At 42.8% G+C, this 14,225-nt stretch overlaps 1 long non-coding RNA gene across 2 annotated transcripts in view; it reads right to left on the reverse strand.

The window, feature by feature from the left end:
• LOC125324512 overlaps positions 1–14,225 on the reverse strand; it is a 35,492-nt gene that overhangs the window by 5,483 nt on the left and 15,784 nt on the right. The gene's annotated exons all lie outside the window — the stretch shown is intronic.

Genomic DNA, 14,225 nt, shown 5'->3' on the forward strand with positions numbered 1-14,225 from the left:
GCTTTGTTTCAGCACAGGATTGATGTTGAATTCCTCACCTTTATCTGAAAGACATTCAATGTAACTTGTATGAAATCTACAAAAATATATAAGTAATTCTCATCCATAGGTAGTAGGAATGAGAGCTTATGGTAGGAACAGGGTCTTCTGGCTTCTACAAACATTTTCTGAATTTTCTCAGTGACTTTTAAAATAATACAGAGCATGTCAGCTATCTCCTTAGAATAACCAATGGAATTTGTCACAGTGACCACAGAATAAAATGTATTACTGCCTCATTTACTGCGACAAAATGAAAGACTTGAATCAAACATTTACCCTGTTGTATTTTGTAGATCGTGGAAGTGTTTAAAACAAAAATCAAATTACAAGAAAATATACACTTTTGACAATAATTAGCATTTTTAAGTTGTTGGTTTTTTTTTTTTTTTTTTTTACTATGTTTGCTTTTTGCTTTATTTCCAGACTTCACATTAACAAGTTTATCATATGAACAACTTTATAGGAACACTAAAGTGTTCTGGACCCTGTTGTACAGATAAAATTTGCTGTTTGTTCATTATTAACATTTTATGACTAATCAGAAATGCCAGGGAGACAGCGCAAGATGCAACTATGAAATTTCTTGGGACAAACTTGAATCCAGTCAAAAAAAAACCCCAACCAAACCACCCCTGCATCCCAGTGATGGGGGATAAGGGGGACAGTGGGAACTAGTTTTCCCGCATCATGGACAATCTTGGAACTCGGCTGTGGACTCGGGAGCTGGAAGCAGCCCTTTCATGGCCACAGGGAAAGTCCTGTCTGGAACTGGGATTCTTGGGATTGCCAGAGTCACTGGGCTCACAGCAAAGCAGCTGTGGGGGTGAGGGTTCCAGGTGGTGGGATTTCCAAATCCACAGTTCTTCTGTGTGGGAATCATGGGGATCCTGGCAGAGCTGGCTTTGAATCAGAAACCTCTTCCTATGTACTGCTGAAATTCTACTTTTGGAAATTGGAGAACCTAGAAGTCAATTAAGACCCAAATTATTTTCTGTCTTCATTGTGGTTTTCTAAAATGTTATTTAGCTTAATAAATGTGAAGATTGAAATGCTCTGCTTTGGGGAAGCTGCATAATTGAAAATTCTCACGGAGAACCTAAGGAATATTCACCATTTCATGATGATTATAAAGTCACTGTGTAATTAACAGACTCAGTATTTTTATCAAGTCTTGCATGCTGCAAGAAGCCATGTAAGTGACCCAGCAAACATCTCTTGCTGAATTGTCAAATACTTTCTTTTCCTCTGCCAGCAGCTTCTAAAGAAGAATCATGCAAGTAATGTGACCTAATTTGGTGTTCTAGAAAAGAAGGATGTAAATTCCTCTAGAAGGAGCTGGATTAATCCTGTTACAGCTCATTTTACATTGCTGGCCTTAAACTGAAATCAAACTCTGGTCCCAGAAAAGCAAGTGCTCTAACACTATTCTGTCTGGGAAAGGTGTGGTGGCAGAACTATTCCTTTTTAGAAGTTGTAAGGTTTATCTGTGTGTGAAAAAGGTCTGTGTTACATACTTATATTAGTTTTATATTTTCCTTCAGTCAGTAAATCTACCAACAAGGAACACCAACAATTCTTGAGCAAATATCTTGCTTATACTTCTAGACTCTTTGGTAATAAAAATTACGTCTGGTATGTTTGCCAAAGCATGAAGACTCCATTTAATTTAGTAGCACTTGTGTGAAACTGCCACTAATTTCTAGGAAAATAACTCAGCTTTTTGCCTTTCATTTTTGGAATGTTTGTTTTCCATCCTCAGCAGATTGCATCTAAACTTGTCATCGGAAGAACCAGTTGGTCTTTGATACTGAAATGAACAAACAAGCTCTCGTGATGAGGTTTTGGAAAGTCAAAGTGGAAGGAATGGTATGGGAAGACTATTAATTCTACTTGGTGAAGTGTGACCCTTGTAAATGCTGAATAAGCCTGCCAAAGGGAATCTTTGTCTGGAGGATCCATGACAGAACATTTAATATTCCCCTTTTTCATATCTGTTCTCAAGGAAGTGGTGCTAACAGCAGATTTTTAGCTGTCTGGAGAAAAACAGAATATAGAGATGGGCTGACCTAAGCTGTACTTTCTCTTTAGTCTGTGCCTGACAGCTGTAGAATGCAGGCTGCAGTTTATGGTGTAAAGCCGCCTTAGAAATCCTGTTTCGGTCATGAAAAGCTATTCAAGATTAAGAGGAAAATGACTTAATGGGCATGAGGTTTTCTATTTGTATATGCAGTGCAGATTCCTTGGAAGGGTGACAGCATTCAATGCCTTGAAAATGTCGTGCAAAATTATATGCATGGCTTGAATTGAATAAAAAATTCTTGCCACTGGGAGAGGTGAGGAGCAAATGCCATTGTTTACCTTTTTTAACTTGCTCATGGAGACCACTGTAAACTGCAGGTGCCCTTTACAGAGCCTGAACTGAGGTTATTGCAAGGAAAAAAATGCCAAGAGTCTGGATTTGTCAAGGATATCACTTGGTGCCCTTCACCTCTTGTCACCAGCTCTACAACCCATGTCTGCTTCTGTGGGAACTGGTGACAAACAGGAGGAGAAGAATGCAGGCAGTTAAACACATGGAGAGAGCTTGTCCTGGCCAGGTGCCTCTACCCTGCTGCAATGCCAGAAATGTCACTGTTAGAAGGTGGCACTGCCCAAACAGGTGGGAGTCCTACCCAAGGTCCTTTCTTCTGCAACAATTCACTCTGGACAGCAAAATCTTAATGATGAAAGAGTTATTTTATAACTTTTCCTGCTGTATGAGAGGTGAATGAAGCCACAGACAGTGATTATGGAGAAGGGGTATAATGTAAAGGAGGAAATTATCATGGAATAGTTTGGGTTGGAAGGGGCCTTAAAGAACATCCAGTTCCATCTGTCAGGATTGAGATTGCACGTTCTAACCCAGTTCTGGTATTTCTGTGAGCTTAAAAATTGATCAGTTTATTGCATCTGTGCCTCATTTTCCCCTCATTAGAGGAAAGTTTAATTTATGCTTGTGTAGTATTTTGAGCATTAGTCTTTCATGCCTCATTTACTGTTATTTTTTGCCAGTGCTATACCCAAAAATACAGAGCTATTCCCTGGTATTCACACCAGGTCAGCTGTGTAAAGAGATGCCTGTCCTCCTCCTGTATCTTTGCCTCATGGAGCTCTCAGGACAGACCATCAGTGCTGCATAAAAATAAATGTATTACTTCATACTATATACTGGATGTGGTAGAAGTCAGTAGCAACCACAGGACTGTTGTCCTGTGGGACCACAGAATTAGAAGAATAAATTATTATTGTTATGTATAAGGACAAACAGCTTTATTTCTGATTGTGTAAGTTGAAGGGCTTGACTTTATGATGTAATAGCATTTAAATGCTAAGGTGTAATCTTAGCCCAACATTTAGAAGCAAGTTCTTTTAAAGGTTATTTCTTGGAGGTTAGGCCAGATTCTGGGTAAAGAATGGTGATTCAAAGTTCTTTCTTTCCATTCACATTTCTGTCAGAATAACCTACAAAAGGAGAAAAGCAATGTTCACCCTTTATAATAAAGGCCCCATAAGAGAAAAGCCATGGAAATGAGTCAATTTAGGATATGAAGTCAGTGTTGCAAGCTCTGCCAAGTGCAGCTTGGAGAAGATGAGAAAGCTTGAGCAAGCAAAACTTCCTCTGGGCATACACTTTCCATGTGACATATTTTTTTAATTGGGAAATGGACTGTGGACTTCAGTATGTGATGCTCAGTTCCAGTCTCATTGGCCAGTTTCTCTGCTCTCAGAACAGACATAGAGCAGTATTTTCAACCAGCTCTGTGCAGGGCTAAGAAAAGGTGAAGAAATGTTCTCTGCTGGAGTAATTATCAATATCCACAGGAAAAAAAAGTCACTGAACAAAGCAAGGTTATTGTGTCATGTTTGTAACACAGACATAGAAATACGAAGTATCTAATATCAAATGTTCTGTGTAACATAGAAAAACCCCTCAAAGTCTGGCAGTGTTAAATCATGCAATCACTCTGCATGGACCAGCACACAATTATGTGCTGTATCTCCCTTCTCAGAGGAGCCATGGTAGGTACTGGAATGTTCCTGATGCCTGTTGCAGTTCACAGCTGCTTCTTAATCTTCACTCCAGCCACTGGGAATGCAACAAAAAATACCATGATAGAAAAGGCACCAACGTTGAGCAGTCTGTGGCCCGCAGGATGTGATGTTAGTTTTGATTGTCTTCCTGGTTTTTATTTTGGCATTCACCTTCTGCTCTGTGTGTTGCTCGTGTCAATTCAATGTCTACCAAGTTTGCTGAGTTACTCCAAAATTACAGAGATGTAACTGAGAGCAGAATTTGGCCTTGTGTGCCCTTCCAAAGGTGCTAAGTTTGAAAAGATACACACAGAGCAACACTGGCTAAATGGCAATTGAAAGGGAATATGAAAACCATCTGTGAATATTTAAAGGATGTAAAGACTAAAGAGGAGGTGGGTTTGGACTGCATGTTCCAATAAGAGTTTCAACTTAACTAACAGGGATAAAACTAACAAAGGAAAAGAGGGAAGATTTAGAAAAGCAGTATTTCTAAAAACTTAGAAATCAGTCTCATAGTGTACAAACATTTCTCTGATAATGGACTGATACCCAGTGTGTGATTTCCAGGATAACAGGAGAATACAGCTATGCCTTTGTGTTATAAAGTACTCTTAAGCTGCCTGGGAGATGGCAAGACGGGGCTTCATGTCTGCCTTTCTGTTTGGTCAGCTGAAATGGATTGATTTCTCCCTCCCTCTGTTCCATCTTTGGGAACCATGTGGATGATCATCTGGGTCCAGACAGATGTGCTTCATCTCCCATTGGCTTAATAAGTTGATTGATTTTAAATCTGCAGAAAGGAGGATCTCACGGAGAAAAACTTTACATTCCTTCAAGAGATACTTTCCATGAAAGACAAAGCCTTGGGGGAAGAAATCCTTCAGTTCAATTAATTCAGGTTTAGATGAGGGGTAAAGAGAATCATATGCTCCAAGGCACGATCAGCTCTTTCCTAATGGGCATTGGCTCATTCTTAACAGTGCCAAATATCATCAGAGCATCTTTGAGATCCAGTGGTTTCAACAGGAATTCAAGGCCCTTGGCCCCCAGGCAGGAACAGACCCTGTACATATCAATTTAGGAGTATCTTGAACTGGGGAGTTACCAGAGTTGAAGCTGGTTTGGTTGTCTCCCAAAAGTCTTATTTTAAGCTCCTTAAACTGAACCATAACAGCTCCTGCCTGGCATAAATTATAATCCTCCGAAATGCTCTGTACTCTCTCATGCAAGTCATTTATAGTGGCTGTTTCAACTCTGTTCCAAAGAGCAGTTTTAAATCCCAGCAGAAATAGCCTGACCCCACAAACAGGGGCTGCTTCCTTCCGCCACTCCTCGTGTGTGCAGCACCCAAGTTATCAGAGTGCTCCATGCCTGTTCCCACAGCGGAAATCCTACCAGCACAGGCCAGCCAAGCCTCCTTTTTTGAGAAATGAATCTCTCTCCCCGCTCACCAACCAAAGATGGAAATTGCAGCGGGTCATTGGCAGGAGCTTGGCCCCAAGCTTGACCAGCTACACAAGAGGATGTGAGTGCTTCTGTTGAGTACTTGTTTGGAAACCGCTGCCTGACCACCAGTTGTTATCTTGGAAGTGTTTTTAGCCATTTTGGGCACTTCTCCCTGCCCATTGGAAGTGGTTCTTTCTTTCAAGCAGTCCATAAATTACGGGCAAGTCATGCAAACTGATGTTGCTACATGCAAAGTGGACACACCACATTTATATCCTACTTCTGCTTACAGTAGGAAATCTTTTGCTGCAAGAGTATAACAACATTTTCTAGTTTTTCTTCTCCCCATGATTATTTTACAGCAGGTAGGTATTTATGGATGACGACAGTCAGCCCCCTTGCCTGGGTGTGAGACCCAGCAGGTGAGTCAGCACATCCTGATGGCTGAGAAGTGGTGTCCCCCAGGGGTCTGTAATGGGACTAAGTCATTTTTGACGTCATCATCAATGACATGGACAGTGGTATCGATTGCACACTCAGCAGGTTTGCAGATGACACCAAGCTGAGGGTGCAGTGACACATCTGAAGGACAGGATGCCATCCAGAGGGACCTGGACAAGCTCGAGAACTGGCCCAGCCCCAGGGTCACAGCACAGGAAGGACAGGGAGCTGTTGAGCCAGTCCAGAGCAGGGACACCAAGGCAATCAGAAGGATGGAGCAGCTCTGCTCAGGAAAGGCTGAGAGAGCTGGGATTGTTCAGCCTGGAGAAGAGAAGGCTTTGGGGGACCTTTCAGTACTCAAAGGGGCTCTATAAGAGAGATAGGGACAAATTTCTTAGCAGGGCCTGTTGAGACAGGACAAAGGGCAGTGGGTTTAAATTAAAAGAGGGTTGATTGACATTAGATAGAAGGAAGAAATTCTTTGCTGTGAGGGTGGTGAAACACTGGCACAGGTTGCCCAGAGACATGGAGGATGCCCCATTCCTGGAAACATTCAAGGTCAGGCTGGGCAGGGCTCTGAGCAACCTGATCTGTTGAAGATGTCCCTGCTCATTGCAGGGGGGTTGGGCTACATGGCCTTTAAAGGTCACTTCCAGCCCAAAGGATTCTATGATTCTATGAAGGCATCAAGAATTTGGAAGGGCATGCTTTGTACAATACATGCTGGAGCCATGTCTTTTTTGTATTTTCTTCTTTTTACTCATGATGCTGTCACAAGTAGCTCTTTAGAGAAGCATTCTGCCCACTAATAACTGGCCTGCTGGATCACCTACTTCTGCATAATCCATCTTAATTTTTATAGTGGGGTCATACATGGCCAGACCTGCCAGACACTTAGAGAAACAAGGGATGGAAAACATAAAGCAGTCAAAGAGAGGGAAGGATGGGCCAAGCTGGGGATGGTGTAAGAGCCTTTAACTTCCTGTTTGTGTCAGGAAGATTTTTAATATAAAGTACAGCAACCCAGGACCTATTAATGTGCACTCCTGTGGCCAGTCCTTAAACTGGCTCCTCGAGGTAGAGATTATTGTGCCATGAGCACCATTAATTTTCACAACATTATTTCCATGAGAGGTTATTACACATTAAATTACAACATTCCCAAGCCTCCAGGCTTCTTGTAACAGTAGGAGAAATGGTGGGCTGAAGAAGACAGCTGGGTTTGCACGTGGTCTATGTCAGTTTACTTAAGCAGAACCATTTTACTGCTGCTGGAGGAATGCAGCAAAAGGTCAGTGCTGAAACTCCACTAAAGTAAGCTGAGCACACATTCCATCTGCCAACATATGCTCACTCCTTGCTTGATCAAAAAGGAAATTTCAGAGCTCTGCTGCATGCTTGCCTTGACCCTGCTCCACACCGCCTGTCCAGTGGGCATCAGACAAACCATTCTCTAATCCTGCGTGGAATAAGCATTCTGCTGAAAGGATGCTTGGAATAGCTGCACAGCAGCAGCAGCAGCAGCAGCGTAATCCTAAACTGGGCCTGTGCACAGGGAGAAGTGCAGGACAGCATGGAGAGAGATGTCAGAAGTGTTGCATGACTGCATGAAATGTATGGGTTTATTTCCTAGTCCTGTGCACCCATCACAACCTGACCCTGTCTAAATGAGACTCATCTTTGCAACAAACTCAACCTTGTTATTCAGCTCTTGCATTTTCTTCACCTGTCTTCTTCAAATGTTTAATTTTCTGGAGTCTGCCTGATCTGGTCAGTGTCAGAGGAGGAATTCTGTACTAACAACACGCACAAGGAGCTGCACCAACTTAACCGAGCTGTTAAAAATTGCAGAAGTGAAGCTCTTGTAGCTACAAGAGCTTTTGGCTGATTTAGAACATGCCCTCATAACATCACTTGATAAAAATAAGACTTGGGCTTTTTAATAGAACAAATTACTTAGGCTTTATATTTAACCACGGTCACTGTTAAAGCTATAACTGCTTTTCAGAATATTTTAGGAATCTGATCTTGATCTTCCATATGTTAAAAACCATCACAACAAATACCTTACACTGTGGTTCCTGATGAAGAAATAACAAGGTGGCTGCAGCCTTAAATACAAAATGTTTGCTTTGGGTTCAGATTTGCTACTGTTCAGAGTGACTACTGGAAATTATCATTTCAAGGCAAGGAAGGAGACAGCCTTGAACCAGAGAAACTCACAAACCTGCATGATTTTTGTACTGATGTTCTAGTTACTCACAGTCAGCTCTTCAACAGATCACAGACTCCAGCAAGAAAAATGGCCCCAATATTGAGGTCTCCTCAATGCACTGAAAGCAGAGGATATTTTGACACAGAGAGATGGGCTCTTTTCTGAAAATAAGACTTGCAGGCTTTAGAAATATTATGCAATGACCATTGTAATCAACCAGATTAAAACTGGATTTACTCACAATGTCTTTGGGCTCTGCCTTGGGGAGAATATTCAGGTCCGTTTAAGTGTATTGTATAGTCATGGATTATGAGGAAAACATCTAAAATCATACACAGATAAAAACATGAGTGTTTAAAAGATGAGGCTAAAGAATGAGGTCTTTGCTGGCAGACACCCAATCCATTCTTTTGATATTGTATGTTACTTTTGTATTTTACTATGTGCAATGACCACACAGAACAAAATCACAATGAACAATCATTTGGAGAGGTGGAAACAACATGCTGCATGAATGTGGCTGGCATTTGAGGAAGGATCCATCACTACCCCCAGATTAGTTTATTTTCCTGGACTCCAGAAGTCTGCAGTTGGCAACAATAAATTGTATGAAAAGCTGATACAATGAAGGTAGGGCTGGCATCCAGCTGAACCCTGAAAAGCTGAAATAACGGGTTGACAGGTCTCTTGTGCAGCCTGGCATTAAGAAATGCAGAGCCTTGACCCTGGGAATACATTATTCCTGGCAATAGTCCAGGCTGGGCACTGACTGATTGGGAAGCAGCTTTGCTTTGAGAAGAGGCTGGGGATCATGGTGCAGAGAGCTGAACCCAAATTCATAGTTGTGGTGAGGCAGGACAGCCACAGACTGGGCTGCATTAGACCAAAGGTGGCCAGGAGCTCAAGAGGTGAGAGAAGGGATTATTTCCCATCACTCAGCAGCTTCTGAAGGATCAAGGGATGGCTCAGCTGTTTGGAGCATTTTTGACCGAAGGGAAAAAACTTCTGTTTGCCTTGGAAGGATGGCTTTTGAACAAGGTCCTGGATATCATCAGGGAAGTAATTCTGTCATCCTTCTGTGGAGAATTCGGAACACTGTGTCATAAATGCCTCCCTTCTTCAAGCACAGAAGATGCCAACAGGGTGCAACCCTAACAGCTCTCTGCAGGAACTGTGAAGGTCTCGTAGAATGAACAGAGTGCAGTGGGAATGGGAAGAGGGTTGCAGAAGAAGAAAGGAGGAGATGTCAAAAACAGGATCCTTTCTATGGAAATTAGACAACAAATCACAACTGCTGTCGAAGATGAATTACAAGCTTTAGACCTTCAGGTGTTGCCTGACATACAGGAAAAAAAAAACACTGGAAAAACCCAGGAAAAAGTTCAGATGACAGCACAAAAGGTTTCAGAATTCTCCTTTGAAGTATGAGGGAGGATCCAGACCAATGGATGAAGAATTGACATGCAAAAGAAAGTCCTCAACTGAGCTAATGGTGCACAACACAAGGAAGACACAGTTACCTGGCAAATGACAGAAATTGCCTTTAACCTTCTTTAGTGGATTACATCATTTAATCTAATCAATTAATAGTTCTATGGTCAGGAATCACACAGAGGTCAGCTGGGCCATTGGACAGAATCTCATCACCAACAACAATAAAAACAAGGGGGTTTTTTGCTTTCCTACTCAAAATGTTATTTAAATGTGGCATTTAGCATCCCTGTTCCTGCAGTGTCCCTGTTCCTCCTGTAATGAGAAAACTGTGCATGAAACAAACTTAAACCAAATTAAACATGTCCCTTGTCATTCATCTCTTCTAATAAATAGCACCAAGCAGATCCCTGTGGGGGTGGTGGCTGTCACTTCTGTTTTCTTCAGCTTGGCCTTTTACCCTTGGACTGCCTGTCCCTGTGGAGTGGGAACAGCTGAGGAGGTGATGAGAGAAGCAATGTGGGCTGGTGGGCACAGGACCAGGTGGGAAGCCACAGGTTCGTTGTGGAGTCACCACTCTGTTTTCTTTCAGTCATTCCCATTTCTGTGGGACATGGAGAGGGAGACCTGGCCAGCTCAGCAGACAAAGATGGGCATATTTGACTGTCTCTGTGCTTGACGTACCCTCTGCAGAGAATGAGTTCAGCATGAATAAGCAGTAAACCAAGATCTTTTTCCAAGCAAGCTAGCATCCACCTAGTCCTAAATCCTCCAAAGTTTCCTGTGGGAGTAGATTCTTTTTCCCACTTCCCTCCAAAAAGAAAATAGCAGGAAGCTGTTCTGTGATTTGTGCTTGCCGGCAAGAAATTGGCTTGTGAAATCTCAGTGAGAGATTTCCCTGTACAGAAATGGGAAGATAATTATTTGAGATGACACTAAGCTGTTAAATTTACACACTCTCCTGCCCCGGTGTGTCTGAGTGGCCTAACCAGGACCTCTGTGTGTGTGACAAAATGGAGGTTCCCTGTTAATATCTTGGCTTCCTCATGACTGATGATGACAAATCATGTTTGAGCAGGTCCTGTACATGCTTTAGGAGTCAGCAGCTGCAATGAGGGGATAGTTTTGGGTCAAAAATTTGCTTGATTCTGCTTCCAAGAGCTCATCAGCTGCCAAGGCTCTTAGGCAAGGTTGCTGTCTCTTGTCCCGTTTATTCATTTTGGGGATTGGTGTGACAACAAATCTGCCTCTCTGTTGGATAATGGGAAGAGAAATAACAAATACAGTGTGCTATAACCCTTTTTGTCATCCTCCTATTAGCAGAGCTCAGGTCTTCTGCTGATTAATCTTCTCTTCTGTGGCCCTATCCAAATTAGCCCTGATGCCAACAACACCCTCCTCAGTGTTACCAGTTCTGCAGTTTTTGTGGGGTTCTTGGGTGTTGATACAGCCCTGCAACCCTTGCTCTATTATATTTTTCTGCTGCTTTCAGATTGTGATTCATATTTCATTCATAACAGTTGTGGTGTCTGTGTTACAAATCTCTCCATGCTGGGCAGCAAACCCTATTAACCTAAAGATGATCAGACGGGGCTCCATGGTCATACCTGGGCTTACAGATTTTTATGCAATTTGTCCAGAGTTTGCAACACCTGCCCTGCCACAACAGGCAGATTTATCACCTGGAAATCTCCCTTCTCCACTGTCCACCACCAGCCTGGGTCTTCACAGGCAAGGTGAGCAATTTTAGTCCGTCCTTCTGTGTTTGAATGAGGGATTGCTCTTTCCAGGCCTTAAAATAGGGAGAGACTTTTAACAGATTTGAAAATGTAACTTAGGACCCTAAGTCATCACACATTTTTTGAAAGATGTGCTCTGCATCCATATCATGTTACTGCTCAGCTGCAGGACTTTTCTTAGACTATCTGAAAGTGGATCTGAACTGCTGTGCTCCAAAGAGGGGTTATTTTAATATGGTGCTGAAATACTGACAATGAAAACTTGTTGCTTTAGTTAGGCAGTGAGCACTGTCATCCCAGGTCTTAAGAGTTCAAGTAAGCAGAGTTTGATTGCTGATGCAAAGTTTTACCATTTTGGAGTTCACTGGGTTTATTTTACTGCAAATGCTATTGGTGTCTCCCTTCCAAATTTCACTGGGCACATGAAGCCAGGACAACATGCTACCTGAAAATCAGAAGGTTACATTGTGTTTTCTAGAAACAGTCACTTCATGGGCCAAGAGGACAAGTTTAAGCAGAATGAGACATCTTTTAGAGCAAACAAGGCTCGCCTAATTGAATCAGAAGCTCCAGAATTTACATGGCAGTTCAGATGTTAATAAACAAAACTCAGAAACCTGCTGGCCACACATTCAGCTGGAGAATGGTTAAAGACTCTTTTCAGCTCTGATGCAGAATTGCTGAGCAGTACAAGACTGCAGAATGCACTTCATCTCCCAGCTGCACACATTTGGTCTGGGGCCAGACACCAGGACTCCTGGTCTTACAAGGACCTGGCGTCCCAGTGAAATCACAGGTTTTAGCTATTTGATTTGGTTTACAGATCAGGCAAGGAAAGTTCTGATTTTTTGCAAGCAAGTAATCTGTGCACCCTTTCTATACTGAATGCTGTCAGATCGACTTGCTCAACAGGAAACTGCCGGAGCAATGCTGTCCCCTGGGTCACAAAGGCTCTCAGCAGTCACTTTCCAGCTGGGCTGTCTAAAAGACAAAACAATGCATCCCATAGACTTGTCTGAAATTATCTTGTTTGTTTGTTTGTTTGTTTTGGTCTGACCATTTGGTTTTTCTTCTAGGATCAATGGATGAGACACAGCGCATCCCACAAAGTGTTCCTTTAATATGTGCCATCAGGACAGCTTGTGAGAAATCTGCAGTGGCAGATGTGCCAGCAAAAGTTAGAGGAGCTCATTTAGCCCATAGCTTGTCTTTGCTCTGAGAAAACTGATAAATGAGACATAAAGATGCAAGGGTGATTAAAGCTGAGGATGGAAATCCAGCTCTGCACCCATTACGCTCATAAAGTTCTCTAGGGGGATAAATAAAGAAATAAAGAATAAAGAAAATAAAGAAAATATTACAATGCATGTTTTTACAGACAGTCATGGCTCTGAGATCAGGCAGTGTTACTAGGAGTCATGTGCATTGGGAATGGGCTGGTTTCAGACTGCAGCATAAGAAAAACTGGGAAATCATTGCTCCATGCTTGTAACAGGGACTCTGGGCTTTGCTTCTCACTGATGCTGGCCTCTCATGAAGACTGCAGCTATGATAAGAGGGTGTAAAATACTAGCATTATTCCTTCCTAAAAGTTATATATTGCTTTGCATCGATGAAAAATCATCAAATGAAGTAGAACACAGGAGAGAAAAGGATCTGAGGATTTTCTTTGTCAGCAAAAGATATCCTTCCTTCAGCCATTACCCCAAGCCTGCCAGAGTTCAGGCAGTGTTTGGACAAGGCTCTCAGGCACAGGGTGGGACTGCTGGGGTGTCCTGTGCAGAGCCAGGGGTTGGACTTGCATGATCCTAGTGGATCCATTCTAGCTCAGGTTATTCTGTGATTCTGTGATAGTCCAAGTTCAGCTTCAGCAAAGGCACAGAGACCTTGAAATGTCACCTGTCACAAGCCAGGGCCTAGATCTGTGGTTCCCAATTATTTTATAGCTGAGCCTGTCTCCTGAGAGCAATCAATATTCACATACATCACTGACTCTGACGGCTCACCTGCCTCAGGGCTGCCAGGGGCTCCCCTTCACCACAAGGGGCTTGTGCTGGGGAGTCTGCAGTGTCCCAAGCCTCGTATTACACCTCTGCTAACATGAAACTGTCACACTGGGTGTGCTCAGTTTAATTATGCTTCCAGGTAGTCTCCTCATTAGCAGGCTTCTCAAATGACACAGGCAAGGCCTGTGCTATGAGAAGCTGACAGACATACTGGCAAAAGTATTTGTATAAATCTCAGCTGTTTTCGTCTGATTTATATCTTGATAAGTTCTGTGAAACTAATTGAGATAAAAGTCTAATCTGTCTGGCTCCAAAGGAGCTGAAACAGCATCAGTGGAAAATGAGGGGAAACAATTAAGATAGTCTGAACAAACGGAAGGGGAGGCAAATGAAGATGGTCATAAGTTATAAAAATAGTGAGTATTTAGGCTTGAGAAAAGGAGACAGTGAAACACTGGGAAGCTGTGGCCATCTCACTTTTTCCTCATCTTTAACACATTACATAAGTCCTTCTCTTGCTCCTACAAATACCTCAGTGCCTGCAGGAGGCACGCACCCTCCCCGAGAAAATGTGATCATTTGGGAGTCACCTCAGTGAAAAACACGAAGGCCTAATGTTTGCAGCTATGAGTCACTATGAGCAAGATCAATGCTCCAGCCTGTGTGCCCGGCTCAGCAGAATTCCCGCTGGGATAAAACCAGCAGGAGCTGGGGCTTCTGTCCCTGCAGCATGGCTTACCTCTCCTTTAGCCAGCCAGGAACACTCCCTGCAGAGGTACAGACAGAGGTTAGCGCGTGGGTCACTCAGTAAGAGGTCCCTTGGCTTTGCAG

This window comes from Corvus hawaiiensis, chromosome 4, assembly GCF_020740725.1.
Source record: "Corvus hawaiiensis isolate bCorHaw1 chromosome 4, bCorHaw1.pri.cur, whole genome shotgun sequence".
Lineage (NCBI taxonomy): Eukaryota > Metazoa > Chordata > Aves > Passeriformes > Corvidae > Corvus > Corvus hawaiiensis.